Source organism: Octopus sinensis, linkage group LG19 (assembly GCF_006345805.1).
Source record: "Octopus sinensis linkage group LG19, ASM634580v1, whole genome shotgun sequence".
NCBI lineage: Eukaryota > Metazoa > Mollusca > Cephalopoda > Octopoda > Octopodidae > Octopus > Octopus sinensis.
The window spans coordinates 38,741,426-38,761,822 of record NC_043015.1 but is presented as its reverse complement, the minus strand read 5'-3'; the positions used below and the strand labels follow the sequence as shown (position 1 = coordinate 38,761,822).

The following is a 20,397-nucleotide window of genomic DNA, read 5'->3' as shown; positions in this document are numbered from 1 at the left end:
ACTCTATTTATTTTGAGATGCTCTGTTTTTCTCTCAATTATTTCAAATATAACAAAGAATTTAGTAAAACAACTTAGTAATCATTCAGCTAGTGTTAGGAACATAAATTGTGACTAAGGTTTGGTGGAAGATTTTAATTCAAAATTTATGGAAACAAGACATTTGTACCACAGAGCCAGATCCAGTTTCAGCCAGGTTGGTAACAAAAGGGTTAATGTGTGTGAGAGCATCTAATCATGTTTGTATGCATGTATGATATCTCTCTGTCTCTCTCCTCCTTTCTCTTTCCAACTCTCTCTCTGTATGTGTGTATTTCGGCATTTGTGCACGAGTGTGTGTGTGTGTGTGTGTGTGCGTGCGCGCATGTGTGTGTGTATGAAGGCACATGGCATAGTGGTTAGGGTATCTGGTTAGCGGTGAGCTGGCAGAGTCATTAGCACGCCAGGCAAAATGCTTAGCGGTATTTCATCTGCCGTTACATTCTGAGTTCAAATTCCACCGAGATCAACTTTGCCTTTCATCCTTTCGGGGTTGATAAATTAAGTACCAGTTACGCACTGGGGTCGATATAACTGACTTAATCTGTTTGTCCCCTCTGTGTTTAGCCCCTTGTGGGAAGTAAAGAAATAGGTATTTCGTCTGTCACTATGTTCTGAGTTCAAATTCCGCTGAGGTCGACTTTGCCTTTCATCCTTTCGGGGTCGATAAATTAAGTATCAGTTACGCACTAGGGTCTATATAATCGACTTAATCCGTTTGTCTGTCCTTGTTTGTCCCCTCTGTGTTTAGCCCCTTGTGGGTAGTAAAGAAATAGGTATTTCGTCTATCGCTACATTCTCAGTTCAAATTCCGCCGAGGTCGACTTTGCCTTTCATCCTTTCAGGGTCGATAAATTAAGTACCAGTTACGCACTGGGGTCGATATAATTGACTTAATCCGTTTGTCTGTCCTTGTTTGTCCCCTCTGTGTTTAGCCCCTTGTGGGTAGTAAAGAAATAGGTATTTCGTCTATCGCTACATTCTCAGTTCAAATTCCGCCGAGGTCGACTTTGCCTTTCATCCTTTCAGGGTCGATAAATTAAGTACCAGTTACGTACTGGGGTCGATATAATTGACTTAATCCGTTTGTCTGTCCTTGTTTGTCCCCTCTGTGTTTAGTCCCTTGTGGGTGGTAAAGAAATAGGTATCTGGTTCATAATTATCCGGTCGTGAGTTCAATTCCCATTGGTGCCTTGTGTTTTTGAGTAAGATGCTTTATTTCCACTCAGCCAACAAAAATGAGCAGTCCCTGTAATTCGAAGGGCCAGTCTTGTCACCTTCTCTGAGAACTTCTTTAATAAGGCTACGTGTGTCTGTGGAGTACTCGACCATTATATGTCTTTATATCTCTCTATCAATCTCTCCATATATGGACATATCCTGGTACGACAGATATATATATTCGATATATATCACGTTTCACATGAACTTTCTGAATTTTCTAAACACTCCTCTCTCATTATTTATTTATTTTTTTTGTGTGTTTCATGGCTGTGAATTCTTGATATTTTTGTTAATCTTTTGTTGTCACATGATATTACATTTCTGTGACATTATTGCTCAAATGAGCTGGCAGAATCGCTAGCATGCCGGGCGAAATATTTCCTGGTATTTATCCCATCGCTACGTTCTGAGTTCAAATTCCATCAGGGTCGACTTTGCCTTTCATCCTTTCAGGGTTGATAAAATAAGTACCGGTTGTATACTGGGGGTCGATGTAATCAACTAGTCCTCTCCCCACAAATTTCAGGCTTTGTGTCTTTAGGAGAAAGGATTTTTGCTCAAATTGACATAAATTAAAATATGTTCCACATTTGTAGATTCCTCTCTTTGCTGGTTTTGCTCATTGGACTGCAGTCATATTGGGGTGTGGCTATGAAGGGGCTTTCATCGATCACATCGACCCCCAGTTCTTCGAAGAATAAGTCTGGTAACTTTTCTAGCAATTCTACTGAATGGACTAATTTACAGAAACACTAAAGAAGACAACTGTCATCAATTGGTGAGAGACACACACACGCACACACATACATACACACACAAACACACACACAAACACATAAACACACAAACACACACACAAACACTGACACACACTGACACACACACACATACACATGCACACACACATATACACACACACAAACACACATAAACATGCACATACACACAGACACACATGTTCACACACATACACACACAAAAACACAAGCACACACACACATGCACAAACACACACACAAACGCACACATACACACAAGCACACATGTTCACACGCACACACACACATATATATATCACCGTGATCACCGTGACCGACCAGGCTATCAGATGTTGTTACACATCGCTGGTCACAATGCGCTTTGCATTGTTTTAGCCTTCGAATGACGCCACCCTGCTGGCTAAGCGAGCAGGCCAACAGAGGAAAGAGTGAGAGAGAGTTGTGGCGAAAGAGTGCAGCAGGGATCACCACCACCCCCTGCCGGAGCCTCGTGGAGCTTTTAGGTGTTTTCACTCAATAAACACTTACAACGCCCAGTCTGGGAATCTAAAACTGCGATCCTACAACCGCGAGTCCACTGCCTTAACCACTGGGCCATTGCACCTCCACACAAACACACACATATATATACACGCACACACATACAAAACACACACAAATACACTGTCTTTCACACCACTTACTCTCACCATCATCCCCGACCACCTCGGCTACCACAACCACCACCACCACCATCATCACTACTGCCTCCGCCTCTATCACAACTGCAACTCATACTATTACTATCACCCCATTACTAAAAGGCTGAACGTGTGTGTGTGTGTGTGTGGCAGATGTGGTGGCGGTGGTGGTGGTGTGGTGGTGGTGGTGGTGACAGTGGTGGTGACAGTGGTGGTGGTGGTGACAGTCGTTGTGGTGGTGTTGGTGGTGGTACTGGGAGTGGTGGGGTTTATCATGCAGCTTTGCAATGAGTCCCAAGTCAACAATGTATCTCATTGTTTTGATGGAAATTGTTTGTTGCTTGAGAAATATTGGTCAAGTTTAATGAAATCTACTCAATGCAATGAAGTTCCATTGTTGGGGCCCCTCAAAGGCCCAATGAAGATCCCTCCACACAAACACACAATTTTCAAGCAACTTGCAAATATTGATAACCATCAAGTGATTATCCAGCAGATAAATCTAGATGTATTGCCATAGCAACTATAATGATAAATTATGTTTGTCAGCTTGAAACAAATAATTATGAAGGCCACAACGCAGCGAATTTTTGCATTGTTTGGTTGAAGATGAAAAAAAGAGAAAGGTGTGTGTGTGTGTGTATATGTGCTTGTGTGTGTATGTGTGTGTGTGTGTATGTGCTTGTGTGTGTGTGTGTATATGTGCTTGTGTGTGTATGTGTGTGTGTGTGTATGTGCTTGTGTGTGTGTGTGTGTGTGTGTGTGTGTACATGTGTGTGTACATGTGCTTGTGTGTGTGTTTGTGTGTATGAGGCGTGGTGGTGGTGGTGGGCGCTGTATGTGGCTGAATGTGTGAGTGAGTGTGTATATGTTAGTACCTGCATGTATGTGTGACTGTGCGGATGTGAGTGACTCAGCTGTTTATTACTTAAGGAAAGGCCATGGGTTCGTTAATGGTCACAGCCAAATGGCTTTTTATCACAGAGTAATAAATGCATTACCTAGGGTTAAAAAAAAAAAACCCCAACACATCGTGAGATATCTTTCTGTGTTTTATCTGTTTTAGTCATTAGACTACGACCATGCTGAGGTACCACTTCAAAGGGTTTAGTTGGACAAGTCCACCTCAGAACAAGCCTGGTACATGTCTATCAGTCGTTATTGCCAAACTGCTAAGTTACTGGGACATAAACAAACCTACCATTTTGTCAAGCAGTGATGAATGACAAAGACACACAGACACACACACACACACACACACACACACATACACACACACACACACAGATATACAAACATACATAGAAAGAAAGACAGACAGACAGACAGACAGGCAGATAGATAGATTTCTTTCAGTTTCTGTCTACCAAATGCATTCACAAGGCTTTGGCCAGATCAGGATTATAGTAGAAGACACTTGCTCAAGGTGCCATGCATTGGGACTGAACTGAAGACGACACGGTTGAGAAGCAAACTTTTTACCACACAACCACACCTGCATCTATTATTCTCGATGTTGTTCACTCGTTTTCTGGTTTCAGTCATTGGATGGCAGCCGTGCTGGGGCACAGCCTTCAAAGTTAAAGGATCGATTCTATTGACTCTGCCTCTCATTCGTATTTCAGCCAGATGCTTGTTTTATTGATATGCAAACATGAAGTAATTCTGAGCCTCAAGAAACAGCTGTTGGACCTGTAACACTATGCCTTCTCCCCTTAATTTTCTGTGTCTTTGAATTCTGTGTAAGTTTGCTCTGTGCGGTCTGGCTGGCGATGCAAGTGCCGTCTGACTGGCACTCGTGCCAGTGGCACATGTCAAGCACTGTTGAAACATTGAGCCTCATGGAGGCAGTGTGGCCAAGACCTTTGGCGATATACCATGCATGTATTGACTGGTCAAACCAAGTGAGACAATAGTTGTGGCTGATGCCAGTGTCAGGTCAATGGCACCTGTGCCACTGGCACATAAAAACACCCACTACACTCTCTGAGTGGTTGGTGTTAGGAAGGGCATCCAGCCATAGAAACCTTGCCAAATCAGATCAGAATCTGGTGCTGCTCCCCGGCTTTCCAGTTTTCAATCAAACCATGCGACACATACCAGCATGGGAAATGGACTTTAAATTATGATGATGATGATGGTGATGGTGATGGTGATGGTGGTGGTAATTATGATGATGGTGGTGATGATGATGTTACATGAATATTCATCATCTGAATATTTTCCGTCTTTATTTTCTCTCAGAATCATCATCATCATCATCATTTAACGTCTGTTTTCCATGCTGGCATGGGTTGGATGGTTCGACTAGGGATCTGGGAAGCCAGAAGGCTGCACCAGGCTCCAGTCTGATCTAGCAGTGTTTCTACAGCTGGATGCCCTTCCTAACGCCAACCACTCTGTGAGTGTAGTGGGTGCTTTTTACGTGCCAATGGCACAGGGGCCACGGTAGGCTGGCAACGGCCACGATCGGTTGGTGCTTTTTACGTGCCACTGGCACAGAAGCCAGTCAAGGTGGTGCTGGCATCGACCACGTATGGATGGCGCTTTTTACGTGCCACCGGCACAGGTGCCAGGGGTGGCTGGCAATGGCCCTAATTACAATTTATAGAAATATGTATATTTTGTATGTCTCGCACCCAAGCAGTTTTATTTGTTTATTTCCGTCATTATCTCCATATTAAGGTCTCCTGGGTTCTTCTCCTTAAGGCAACTCTTTAACCTCCAGATTTGGTCCTTGATAATGATTCCAGAAGGAAGTTCAAATCATTTGAACGTCACTCTTTTCTGTAGTGTGAACATGTCAGGATCTCATCTATCGACTCTCTCTCCCTCTCTATCTATCTATCTATCTATCTATCTATCTCCCTCTCTCTATCTACTTCTCTCTCTACCTATCTCTCCCTCTCTCTCCTCCTTTCTTCCTCTCCTCTCTCTCCCTCTCCACTTTCTCCCTGTATCTCTCTTCCCCTCTCTCTATCTATCTATCTATCTCCCTCTCTCTCCTTCTCTCTGTCCCCCTTTCCCTCCTCTCTCCCTCCCTCCCACTACCCCCTCTCTCCCCCTCTCCGTCCCTTTTCTCCCTCTCTCTCTCCCTCCCCTTTCTCCCCCCTCTCTCTCTCTCTATCTATCTATCTCCCCCTGTCTCTCCATCCCCTTTCTACCTATCTTTCTCTATCTATCTATTTATCTATCTCCCCCTCTCCCTCTCTCATTACCCCCCCCCCGCCCCGTTTTAATCTCTTTGACTACTTCTGATGGCTTGATACAAAACAGAGCCAAAATCAGTGCTAATTTCAAAAAAAGACAAGTATCAGAAGAACCAAGATAACAGCAGGCAACGAGGTCAGAGGTGAGGGTGGCGGCAGTGACTAACCTCTACCAACAATGTCGTCAAAGACGATTAAGGGGAAAAACCTTTGCTGGGAATTTGAACAGACATAAATAAGGAAAAGGCAAAATGAACCAATAATGTTGTTGCATAAGGACACGGGATTTAAATGGGTGAATTAATTTTTGATGTACTTCCTTGTAACACACACACTCCTCTATGCTGACACACACACACACACACACACACACACACACACTCCTCTATGCTGACACACACACACACACACACACACACACACACACACACACACACTCCTCTATGCTGACACACACACACACACACAACACACACACACCACACTCCTCTATGCTGACACACACACACACACACACACACACACTCCTCTATGCTGACACACACACACACACACACACACACACACACTCCTCTATGATGACACACACACACTCCTCTATGCTGACACACACACACACACAACACACACACACACACACTCCTCTATGCTGACACACACACACACACACACACACACTCCTCTATGCTGACACACACACACACACACACACACCACACTCCTCTATGCTGACACACACACACACACACTCCTCTATGCTGACACACACACACACACAAACACATACTCCTGTATGCTGACACACACACACACACACACACAAACACATACTCCTCTATGCTCACATACACACACACACACACACACTCCTCTATGCTGACACACACACACACACAAACACATACTCCTGTATGCTGACACACCACACACACACACCACAAACACATACTCCTCTATGCTGACACACACACAAACACATACTCCTCTATGCTCACATACACACACACACACATGCACTCCTCTATGTGTCAACCAGGATTTGACATGAATATATTTGTAATTAAAGAAATGTAACAAAAAACGACAAATTTGTTACAGGTGTGACAAGGAAACAGTCCAATAAAACAACTCCAGGACTCAACTAATATTCTCCTTTTTTTAGTTTCTTCCTTTTTATTTCTTATCTACATGTGTGAGGTTTTTGTTTCTTGTCTACATGTGGCATGTTTTCATTTCTTATCTACATGTGGCGTGTTTTTATGCTAAGGACATGCATAAACTCACAAGGAATGAAGCCAGTATGCTCCGATGGATGTGTAATGTCAGTGTGCATACTCGACAGAGTGTTAGTAGCTCGAAAGAAAAGTTGGACTTAAGAAGCATTAGGTGTGGTGTGCAAGAGAGACGACTGCGCTGGTTTGGTCATGTGTTGTGAATGGACGAGGATAGCTGTGTGAAAAAGTGCCACACCTTAGCAGTTGAGGGAACCTGTGGAAGAGGTAGACCCAGGAAGATCTAGGATGAAGTGGTGAAGCATGACCTTCGAACTTTCGGCCTCACCAAGGAAATGACTAGCGACCGAGACTTTTGGAAATATGCTGTGCTTGAGAAGACCGGGCAAGCCAAATGAGACCATAACCTCATGGCCTATGCCAGGGGCGTTACCAGCCCACTTACGCATACCTTTCCTTCTTTGGTCACTAAACTCTGCTTGCGAAGACTTGTTGAGGCAAGTGAAATCAAAATCAAATTCGATGACTGGCATCCGTGCTAGTGGGGTGCAAAGAGCACCATACGAGTGTAATCGTTGACAGAGTGGCTAACCGCTTTCCGTGCCAGTGGCACTTAAAAGGCACCATTCGAGTGTGATCATTACCAGCGTCGCCCTACTAGCACTTGTGCCTGTGCTAGTAGGGTGCCAAGTGCACCATCCGAGTATGATCATTGCCAGAGTGGCTAACTGGCTTCTGTGCCGGTGGCACATTGGGCCACACAGAGGAAATGACGAAGACTGAGATATGATGTGACAGTGAAGGCCTCGACAAATGAAGTGAGTCCATGGCTCGCAGTGAGTTCATGTTTTTTATAAAATTATTTTAGAATTTTCTACCTGGACTTTTTTCCCATATATATCAACTCGTATGTTCCTCTTCAAACTTCTATATATCTATATCTATATCTATATCTATATCTATCTATCTATATATATATAGGGAGAGTTTACGAAAAAAACAAAAGACGAAGACAGGTGGTGTAGAAAACAAACAGATGTATTAGTATAACGCTCAGGAATAGAAAAAGTCTTTTTTGTTTCGAGCCTACGCTCTTCTACAGAAAGGGACACAGAAAAATACAAGGAGGGAAACAATGTAGTGGCTACCGATCTATCATGGCGTCTGAGTCAGACAGAAGGGTCATGAGTGCTTAAGCATGCCTGCAGTCAAATGACTAAAACAAGTAAAAGAATATATATATCATTATCATCATCATCATCATCATCGTTATTTAGTGTCTGCTTTCCAAGCTGGCATGGGTTGGACAGTTTGATTGGAGCTGGTAAAGTGGAGAGCCATATCAGGTTCCCATCTGGTTTGGCTTGGTTTCGATGGCTGGATGCCCTTCCTAATGCCAACCACTCCAAAAGTGTAGTTGGTGCCTTTTATGCATCACTGACACAGGTGTCCTTCATGTGTCGCCAGAACTGGTGACAACTATGGTTTCATTTGGCTTGACATATCTTCACAAGCAAATCACCAAAGTTCTTGGTCACTTGTCATCAATATTCAAAGACCATACTTCACCACCTCATCCCACATCTTCCTGATTCTACCTATATATATATATATATATATAATATATATATATATATATATATATATATATATAATATATATATATATATGATGATGATGATGATGATAGTAGTTGTAGTTGTAGTAGTAGTAGTAGTAGTAGTAGGGAATATAATTCCAAAACTTACAGGGAAAATTCAGTTTAACAATTTTAAATCAAATTTTACAATGTATAATGTATGTATATAATTTAGAGAAAAGCATCCATTAAACAATTCAATAAAGAAAGATGTTATTCACACCATATAGAAAAAATATACTATAAAAAAAAACATTCTAAAAGTCAATAAAGTACAATAGTAAATAGTAGTAAAAAAAACTATTATTTACTATTTATTGTACTTTATTGATTTTTAGAATAAGGTTTTTTTATAGTATATTTTTTCTATATGGTGTGAATAACATCTTTCTTTATTGAATTGTTTAATGGATGTTTTTCTCTAAATTATATACATACACACACACACACACATATATATCATCATCATTGTCATCGTTTAATGTCTGCTCTCCATGCTGGCATGTGTTGGACGGTTTAACTGAGCGCTGCACCAGGCTCCAATCTGATCTGGCAAAGTTTCTATGGCTGGATGCCCTTCCTAATGCCAACCACTCTGAGAGTGTAGTGGGTGCTTTTGCCATGTCACTGGCACAAGGGCCAGTCAGGTGGTACTAGCATCAACCACACTTGCTTGAATGGTGCTTTTTACTGGAGCCAGCAGCACTGGAGCCAGTCAGGCAGCACTGGCAATGACCATGCTTGAATGGTGCTTTTTACATGCTACCGGTATGGGACCAGTCAGCCGGCACTGACACCAACCACGCTCAAATGATGCTCTTTATGTACCACTAGCACAGGACCAGTCAAACTGCACTGGCAACGGCCATGCTCAAATGATGTTTTTAATATTCCACTGGCACAGGTGCCAATCAGGTGGTACTGTCATCGGCCACGACAACAATTTCACTTGCCTCAACAGGTCTTTGCAAGCACAGTTTATCACCCAGTGATTGAAGGGTACTCTTAAATGGGCTGGTTATACAGCACTGGCATAGGCCATGGTTATGGTCTCACTAGGCTTGCCGGGTCTTCTCACGCACGGCATATTTCCAAAGGTCTCAGTCGCTTGTCATCACCTTGGTGAGGCCCAGTGTTCAAAGGTTGTCCCTCACCACCTCATCCCAGGTCATCCTGGGTCTACCTCTTCCACAAGTTCCCTCTATTGCTAGGGTGTGGCACTTTTTCACACAGCTATCCTCGTCCATTCTCGCCACATGACCATACCAACGCAAGCGTCTCTCTTGCACACTACATCTAATGCTTCTTAGGTCCAACTTTTCTCTCAAGGTACCTACACTCTGTCGAGTATGCACACTGACATTACACATCCAGCAGATCATACTGGCTTCATTTCTTGCGAGCTTACGCATGTCCTCAGCAGTCACAGCCCATGTTTTACTGATATGTAGCATGGCTGTTTGCACACATGTGTCATACAGTCTACCTTTTACTCTGAGTGAGAGGCACTTTGTCACCAGCAGAGGTAAGAGCTCTCTGAACTTTGCCCAGGCTATTCTTACTCTAGCAGCTACACTTTCAGAGTACCCCACCACTGCTACCAACTTGGTTACCTAGGTAACAGAAGCTATCAACTACTTGTAGTCTTTTCCCTTGGAATATGACAGAAGCTGTTTTCTGCAGATTTTCAGTGTTTATTGCTCCTGAGCATCTGCCATATACAAAAACTATCTTCCCAGTTAGCCTTCCCTTAATATTGCTGCACCACTTATGTGTCCATAGCTCCATACATCTTATGGAGTTTCTACTTATGCGTTATGTGTGTATGTGTGTTTGTGTGTGTGTGTGTGTGTGTGTGTGTGTGGTGTGTGTGTGTATTATGGGTTTCCACACAGTTTCTGGCTATGAAATTCATTCACAAGGCACTGGTCCACCCAGAGTTATAGGTGAAGATATTTGCTCAAGGAGCCATGCCATGGAACTGAGCCCAAAACAACACACCTGTGAAACAAGTCTCTTAATTGCATGGCCCTACCTTTGCCTATAACTATCAATAATTCTGCAATAACCTCCAGATATTATAATTTCTCTCATGAAATCCTGTTATTCAAGCAGTTAGAATGCCTAGAACTCATTGCTAAGCTTTTGATTTGTTATCCTTTATTTTATTTTATTTTTCTTTGTCTCCCTATAAGAGCATTGTATTTGAAATGTTAAAGATAATTAGTGATGTGAGCTAATTATTGAACCTTGTCTAAACATTCCCGTATTGATCCATTTTCCCCCACCTTTTCATGCTTCAATGTGTGAGATATTGCATTTCCCTGCAGTTTAGTTTGTGTATAATGGAAGGTGGGGCTTTACTAAAAGGATTCTTATTCATATAATAGATTGGACAAAGAAAACAAAAATCATATTTTTTGTAATAACGATAATTTTTTTTGTATTACAGTTTGATTAAGCGTCATTAATTAAATAGATACCCTAACTTTAGAGGATTTACTGGTGACATACTCTCTTGGTGATTAATTGAGCTGCAATTTGTAAGGCTTTGAATATTGATTGATGATTTTGTTTGATGTCTCGGCTGATATCAAGTAATTCTTTTATCCTTATAAAGCGTCCATCCCATCTTGTGTACGAGCAAAGCTTATCAGGATAAACCATTTGCAATTAATTACAAGTAATGGTTGCATTGTTTTGGGTTTTTTTATGCAATTTTTTTTCCCATCTTTGTTTCTCTCAATAAAATTTTTACTCAACAAAGTCTTGGTCAAATCAATGCCATGGCTGAAGAGTCAGCTAGCAAGTTGGTAGGGTCAACTCCTGGACACTACTGTCTCGAGTCCTAGCATGTAAAGCAAAGTTGGCTTTAGCGGGACTTGAACTCTTGGCAATGTCATAGTTTCAGTTACATGGTGTATAAGTAAATAATCATGATCATTATATTCCTCCTGGATGGGATGCTAGTCCATTGCAGGTTTACTCATTTACAGCTGAGTGCACTGTCTCTCTCTCTCTCTCTCTCTCTCTCTCTCTCTCTCTCTCTCTCTATCTATCTATCTATCTATCTGTCTATCCATCCATCCATCCATCTATCTATCTATCTATCTATCTATCTATCTATCTATCTATCTATCTATCTATCTATCTAAATGTCTTTCTGTCTGTCTGTCTGTCTGTCTCTCTCTCTTTCTATCTTTCTATCTATCTATCTATCTGTCTTTCTGTCTGTCTGTCTCTCTCTCTCTCTCTTTCTATCTATCTATCTATCTATCTATCTATCTATCTATCTATCTATCTATTTATTTATGTGTATAAGTATCTATCTATCAATCCATCCATCCATTCATTCATCCCTCCATCCCTCCGTCCATCTGTCCATCCTTTCTTTTTCCCTTTATCTATCTCTTCTTTAGAGTATCTCATTTTTCCTCTCTCTTCTTTTCCTACCATTCTTTCTACCTTTTTCTCCTTCTTCCTTCATAGCATACCTGAAGGGAGTGTCCCAACATGATTAGCAAAATGTATTAAGCAAGGTCTGTACCTACATGCCTGGTCCAGTCATTTGTCATTTTTTTTTATGCCATTGAACAAACAGTCATCAAACTACAACACAGTTTACACAGTAGCAACTTACTTTCAAATACCTACCAATCTCCTCAAGTCAACAACAGCTACTTACCTATCCACCTGTCTCCCTTACATTACCTGCCAATCTACCTGTCCACACACCTCACTTAACTCTAATAACTTACTCTGAGAGAAACTATGTCAGTCAGTAAAATATTGCATTCAGAGAGAGAGAGAGAGAGAGAGAGAGAGAGGGAGAGAAGGAGAAAGTGAGAGAGAGAGATAGAGAGGGGGAGAGAAAGAGAAGTGAGAGAGAGAGAGTGGGGGGAAGAGACAAAAGAAGAGAGAGAGAAAAAGGAAATGGCAATTCTACCTTGACTTTTAGTTGGACATCCCCCAACACATACCTTTTCTCCCCCACTCCAAATATATCATCATCATCATCTATGACAACTCTAAAGTTGACATATATATATATATATATTATATCATCATCATCATCATCATCATCGTTTAACGTCCGTTCTCCATGCTAGCATGGGTTGGACGGTTCGACCAGGGTTCTGGGAAGCCAGAAGGCTGCACCAGGCTCCAGTCTAATCTGGCAATGTTTCTACAGCTGGATGCCCTTCCTAACGCCAACCAGCTGTGTGTATATACATACATGTGTGTATGTATATACACACATATATATATGAATGTATATATATATATATGGTATCTATATATATAATATATATGGATGTGTAATGCCGGTACTCACACTCGGCAGAGTGTAAGTACCTTGAGAGAAAAGCTGGACCTAAGAAACATCAGTTGTGGTGTGCAAGAGAGACGTTTGCGCTGGTATGGTCATGTGGCGAGAATGGATGAAGATAGTTGTGTGAAAAAGTGCCACACCCTAGCGGTTGAGGGAACCTGTGGAAGAGGCAGACCCAGGAAAACCTGGGACGAGGGTTGAAGCACGACCTTCGAACTTTAGGTCTCACTGAGGAAATGACTAGAGACCGAGACCTCTGGAAGTGTGCTGTGCGCGAGAAGACCCGCAGGACAAGTGAGTCCACAACCCGTGGCCTTCTACATGGGATGGAGCCAGCCTACGTATGCATACCTTCCCTTCTTGGGACACAAAACTCTACTTGTGAAGACGTGTTGAGGCAAGTGAGGATCAGAATCGAAATCGATCAATGGAAATTGCGGATGTGCTACCAGTGCCGGTGGCATGTCGAAACTCTGCTTGTGAAGACCCATTGAGGCAAGTGAGGATCAGAATCGAAATCGATCAATGGAAATTGCAGATGTGTTACCAGTGCCGGTGGCATGTAAGAGAACTTTCCGTTTCGCGACCGTTGCCAGCACCGCCCCGTTTCGTGTCTGTTGCCAGCCTCGCCTGGCCCTCGTGCCGGTAGCACATAAAAAGCACCATCGTTTGGGCCGTTTGCCAGCTCTGTCTGGCACCAGTGCGGGGGCACGTAAAAAGCACCCACTACACTCACGGAGTGGTTGGCGTTAGGAAGGGCATCCAGCCGTAGAAACCTGCCAGATTTGACTGGCCTGATGAAGCCTTCTGGCTTCACAGACCCCAGTAGAACCGTCCAACCCATGCTAGCATGGAAAACGGACGCTAAATGATGATGATGATGATGATGATGATAATCAGTCATTAGTTCATAAATAAATCTGAAAAGAGGCACACTTGAAAATACCTTAGAGCAGTAATGCTAAAAGGGTGGTTGGTCATGGCCGGTCAGGGAGTGACCACTGAATTTGCACCTATAAGGGTGTTCAAATAGTGTAGATGACTCATGTTTAATATGTGTATAAAAAGTGTATAAATTAAATATTTTTTTAGATAATTTTATAATTTTTTTAATAATTTTATTTTCATTCTTGTTCGATACTACGTATCTGTCCAAGACAGCTTTTCTGTTATTTTCAATTTGGCAACGGTCATTTTCTCTACCTTTATCCCCAGGATGGACCAATAAGTTTTGCTGAACTTAAAGAAATCTTTCGGTTAGCAGTGCAGGAGATAACACCTGAAATGCTTCAGAATGTGTTTCACAACTGCTAAGAATAAATTTGAAATTTGTAGGGAAACAGGTAGAGTGTGGTTGTGTGGTAAGACACTTGGTTCCCAGCCACATGGTTCTGGGTTCAGTTCCACTGTGTGACACCTTGGGCAAGTGTCTTCTGCTATAGCCTCGGACCGACCAAAGCCTTGTGAGTGGATTTGGTAGATGGAAACTGAAAGAAGCCCGTCATATATGTGTATATTTGTGTGTCTGCGTTTGTCTCCACCAGCATTGCTTGACAAAAGAGTCTGATAGAATAAGTACTGTTAGAATAAGTCCTGGGTCAATTTGTTTGACTAAAGGCAGTGCTCCAGCATGGCCACAAGTAAAAGAAAAAAAAGATTTATAAATCTATTTGTTTTGGTATCATAATTAAATAATAAACATGAAATTCTATCAGTTTTTTTTTTGTTTTAAATTTGCCCAATTTCATTGAAATAGGCAGTTAATTCTGGGACACCCTGTACATCCGAAGACATATGCTAATACAATGTCATCAAGGCAAACTGAAATGGGTTAAATTCAAAGTGAACTAAAAAAAACTATCTCTGATAGACGAACACAAACAAAAAGAACATTAAAAAGAAACATATTTTTAGAGAAGCCAGTTTAGTATTTAACCTTTGATGATGTCAGCAGATAACGAACGAATAGAAAAAGAAACGGAGAAATTCTACATCATGACAACCAGTTATCTATCTAATAAACATTCTTCTGTTCTTTTACTTCTTTCAGTCATTTGACTGGTCATGCTGGAGCACCACGTTTAACCCTTTCGTTACCAATCCGGCTGAAACCACCTCTGGCTCTGTACTACAAATGTCTTGTTTTCATAAGTTTTGAATTAAAATCTTAGTCACAATTTATGTTCCTAACTTAGTTATCATTCAGCTAATGTTAGGAACATAACACTATATATATATATATATATATATATATATATATTATATATATATATACATATATATATCCACCATCCCTAAAGCTGACATTATGACACATACATTTTTCAGCTGATATAGGTGGAGTCCAGTTGTTGTTGTTTTTAGTTGTGGTAATGGTATGTCTGCTTGTACAAATACCATTCGAGAGCTGCCATACGGATCACCCTATCACCTAATGATCAAAGTAAAAGGCATTCATACACACACACATATATATGTGTGTGTGCGTGTATATATATATATATATATATATATATATATATATATTATGTGAAATAGAAAGATGAATAATCTTGTAGTAGATTAATCAAAAGTTTAACCGATACCTTAGTAGCAAAAATCACAGCAGTAAACAGCACGGTTGGAGGTACAACCATCTGGCGTTGCAACCGTGCGTTGGTGCGGATAATTGAAATTAAAACATTATTGGTGATTGTAGAAATGGAGCTGAACGCAGATTGAACAGAAATCGTTTTATTTCATTCTACACGTGTTTCGAAAGGCACAAATTACCAAAATCCGATTGAATAATGGGACCATATTGTGTCTTTCTCTTCAGGAAGAAAAAAGGAAATCCGTTGGAAACACAAAAACAGAACAGAGGCGGAGCAAAAAACAAATCGAACTGTGCTCCTAAGAGCCCATGGCGAAACTGTTTATCAGTGTATGTTGAGAACCGGTGGCTGAAGAATTCAACGGGTCAGGCATCGGTCAATCATGTGGGTGAGGGTGTATAGATTTCTTTGTGACCGAGAATAAAGTTCTGACTATTTAAGGAATATTGGATGTTTTATAAGGGGCGAGAAAAAATCTACTTAGAGACGTGTGTGTGTGTATACTGTTCTATATATGTGTGTGTTGGCGTAGGGGTAGAAAACATTTTTGTGTACGTGTGTGCGTTTGATCGTTCGGCTGTCAGTGGCTACTGCCGTGATAACCGTTGGGTGGCAGAAAGAAAAAAATAAAAAAATATATATATATTATGTTTTATGTGTGTGTGTGTTCATCTGAGCCTGCCTTGTCAAGGAAACCCCCCGCTGTGAGAAAACCAAACCCCGTTTGTCTTACAGGAGTAATTCCCCTTGCAGTAGTTAATCGTAGATATCTTAAAGGCTATTTCAGATGCCTTCACTTATGTAGGGGCATCATCCTCAAGATTGTCTTTGCGTGTCTCCAACCATTACGCAACTTTTCGGGACGTGAACAAGCGCCAGACCACGGGACTCAGTAAGATAATATGGCGACTGAAGGATGCGAACTTAAGCTATAGGCTGGAATGGTCAATTTTGTCGGTGGCCCTCCCATTTGATAGGGGCAGAAGACAGTGCAACCTTTGTGTCTCCGAACTCTTCCATATTTTGTTTGCCAGAGGCCGGATGGTAAACGGGCTCTTACAGTCGGCTTTTCGATGCCCCCATTGGCGGCGTTACACTTTCCTGGCCTTTCATTCTTTTGGGGTCGATTAAATAAGTACCAGTTACGCACTGGTGTCGATATAATCGACTTAATCCGTTTGTCTCTCCTTGTTTGTCCCCTCTGTGTTTAGCCCCTTGTGGGTAGTAAAGAAATAGGTATTTTGTCTGCCTTTATGTTCTGAGTTCAAATTCCGCTGAGGTCGACTTTGCCTTTCATCCTTTTGGGGTCGATAAATTAAGTACCAGTTACACACTGGGTCGATATAATCGACTTAATCCGTTTGTCTCTCCTTGTTTGTCCTCTCTGTGTTTAGTCCCTTGTGGGTAGTAAAGAAATAGGTATTTAGGCATGTGGTTGACTCACTGGGGACAGGAGGCCCCTCTGTTGTTGTCACAACATCTGTCTAGGAGAAGGAAACTCTGAGAGAAAACCCGTGACATTGACAATATTTGATGATGTAGACTGGTTCTTCTTTTCAAGTTTATGTTGTCCATGTTCAAAGTGTGGGACTGGATTTGTGCAAATCCTTTCCCCACTACAAAAAATGATCCTGCACAGGCATTGCTTGAAAGAAGTAAAACCTATCACAAAAATGGTTGGCCGTAGCTTTTGTATGTGGGGGGCTTTCGATCAGGCAGTAGCAATTCTCGAACATGAGTTTTCAGCTATCATGTATGATTGTCTGGAAAGTTCATGCCGATTTATAGTAGCTTACCTTTCGACTTATTTTAGAACATGGTTGAGTCCATAAAATAGGATTTGACTACACCTCCATTTAGAGCACAGTTTAAGCTATCTTTTCGTGGAAGAAGGTTTATGTTCCTATAACCTGTGTTAATTCTGTAAACCTTTAAAATGGAAGATGAGAAAGTTCATTTTCGGCTCTTGATGCTTTGGGAACCGGACAAAAATTGCTGCAGCTCGGCTGGGATGTGTTATCCCACCCTCCATATTCACCAGATATTGCTCCTTCGGATTTTCACTTATTTAGTTCTCTGCAGAATAGTCTTAATGGTAAAAATTTCAATTCCTTGGATGACGTAAAAAGATACCTTGATGAATTCTTTGCCATGAAACCACCTCAATTCTGGGAAGAGGGTATTTTCAAGTTAAAGGAAAGATGGAGACGCATTGTGCAACAAAATGGTTCATATTTGGTTGATTAAAAATGTAATGGCAAGTATTTATTGACCTTTTTCTTTCCTTTAAAAATTGGCACAAAATTTCCGTTCGATCCAATATGTATGTAACTATGTATGTATGAATACATAATTTTCTTAATTTTAACAATCAATTTTCCATGCTTCCATTTTCAGGCAGAAATCATTGAGGCAGATTTTTTTTGTCATTGGATGTCCTTCCTGTTTCAAAGCAAGATAATGATTCTCATGATCAGGCATCTTTCCCTCGAAGATTGAAAATGATGGATACCTCTCGTGTAATGGTGATATTTATTTACATATCTCATGCAATGTCAACACACACACACAGGCACAGACATACTCACACACACACACACTAACACACACACACACATGCAGAGGTAGATAGATAATTAATGGTTGTATGTATGTTTATATACGGATTCCACATATCAAACCCTACAAACAAGTTTAGACACACACACACACACACACACACACACACACACATACACACATACACACACACACACACACACACATACACATACAACACACACTCAGGGCATGTGTATACATACCACCTCTTGCTCTGCACTTTACAAAGCAAATATATTAGAACCAGGAATAAAACCATTAGTTGTGTTGTCATAGCAACAAGACCACTGGACAGCAGGTAAGCACCACATTAAGTTACAGGTGATTGGTCAGCATGTGGTCAAGTGAGAATGAATGCCATTTATAACAGGTGTATTTTGAAGATGTAGGGAAAGATGTATAGGTATTGCTCATATTACAAGGAGGCTTTGGTCAATTTGGCATTAGGCTAATGTGGTCAAGTTGATGTGAGTATTATTTCTGTTACAGGTGAGTGGTGAAGCTAGTGTGAGTAGAAGGAGGGTTTAGAGCACCCAGTGACTAATAATGGTAATAATAATTTTTTTCTTTATTGACCATAAGGGACAAATACATAACAAAAAGGAGCAATACAAAACAAGGGCCAAGTGGGGCCTAGCACAAAAATACATGTTTACCATAAAGCAATAACAATCAACTACAAAAGTTTAATAATAAAATTCTCCAAAAGGAGTTAGTTCCACCATGGACCAACCAAGGAAACTCACACATCCTGGTCACCATTTAAAGGCACCTCTCTCCTTCTCAACCCGTCTAGCTTGCAAGCATATGTTCAGAGTAAACCCATTCACAAAGACCTGAGATTTTTAGGGAGGGTATAACTCAATTACATCGCTCCCCAGGCAAAGCTGAGTTCTGCCAAACTTAATATAATCCTAGGTTGAAGAAAAGGTTTATGTGCCATGTTAGAATAATGATTTTTTAAGCAAGAATTTATTCAAAAATGATAACGTTTCTTCAAAATAAAAGTCTATCATTTCCCACAACCTTCTGCCAACAATTTGCAAGCTTTTGGATTTGCTCAAATTCTTTGGCTTTGAATCGAAAAATTCTTGACAGGCTTCTTCAACTTCATCAAATGACTCAAATCAACAACTTAGTGGCTGACGATATGTGCATCTCTGATCACGAGCAGAAGTAGTGGGGGGGGGGGAGCATCATAGCCATGTGTTGAGAGGGATTCTTTGGGGTTTGGAAAATTCACCTTTGGAAGCATGGGTGTTTCGTTCAACATCCTTATACAATCCTTATTCAGGGACCTTTTGAGCGGGATGGGCTACTCGACCAGAAGAAAATTCTAACTGGGCCCCACCTGCAAGGTCATACACTATCTTGATATGAGATCACCATGTCACATACATATGGTTGTGATGCATGTGCCTGGTATACCCTTATCAGACGGGTATACTGGGCTTTGTATATTTTACCCCAGTGTCACTTTGATTGCATGCACTGCTCTCTCACTCAATAATAATAATAATAATAATAATAATAATGATAATAATAATAATAATAATAATAATTATTATTATTATTATTATTATTATTATTATTATTATTATTATTATTATTATATTAACTTGAAACCTAAAACAGAAAGAATTCCTATTATAGTAGGTGCATTAAGTATGATAAAAAAATCATTCAGACAAATACATAACCAAAACACCAGGACTTACAAATGCATATACCATACAGAAAATAGCACAACTAGGCACTGCACACATCCTACGCAGAACACTCTCAATACAGTGAAAATAAGAGCACCACAACAAAGCACAGCTCATACCCAAGGCCACAGAGTTGCACTCGGTGGTGCAGTGAAAGCACATGCTAAAAATAAGACTACTGATTAATAACAATGATATCTTTTATAATAATAATAATAATAATCTGAAAAAATGCCATAGCAAGGCTCACACTATTACACACTGTCCCAAAAGTATCTCTGCTATGAACAGCCTACATTTTGCACAAAACACAATCCATTTCTATAGAAGGGCTCGTGATTCAATAGAAATGGTTTAAA

The 20,397-nt window shown here is 40.9% G+C and overlaps 1 long non-coding RNA gene across 1 annotated transcript in view; it reads left to right on the top strand.

Moving 5' to 3' along the window:
• LOC118767111 overlaps positions 1 to 18,256 on the top strand; it is a 32,478-nt gene extending 14,222 nt beyond the window's left edge. The window contains exon 3 of the long non-coding RNA XR_005003006.1: positions 18,126 to 18,256. This is a non-coding gene — a long non-coding RNA (uncharacterized LOC118767111). The remainder of the gene's footprint in view (positions 1 to 18,125) is intronic.
• The last annotated feature ends 2,141 nt before the right edge of the window (positions 18,257 to 20,397 follow it).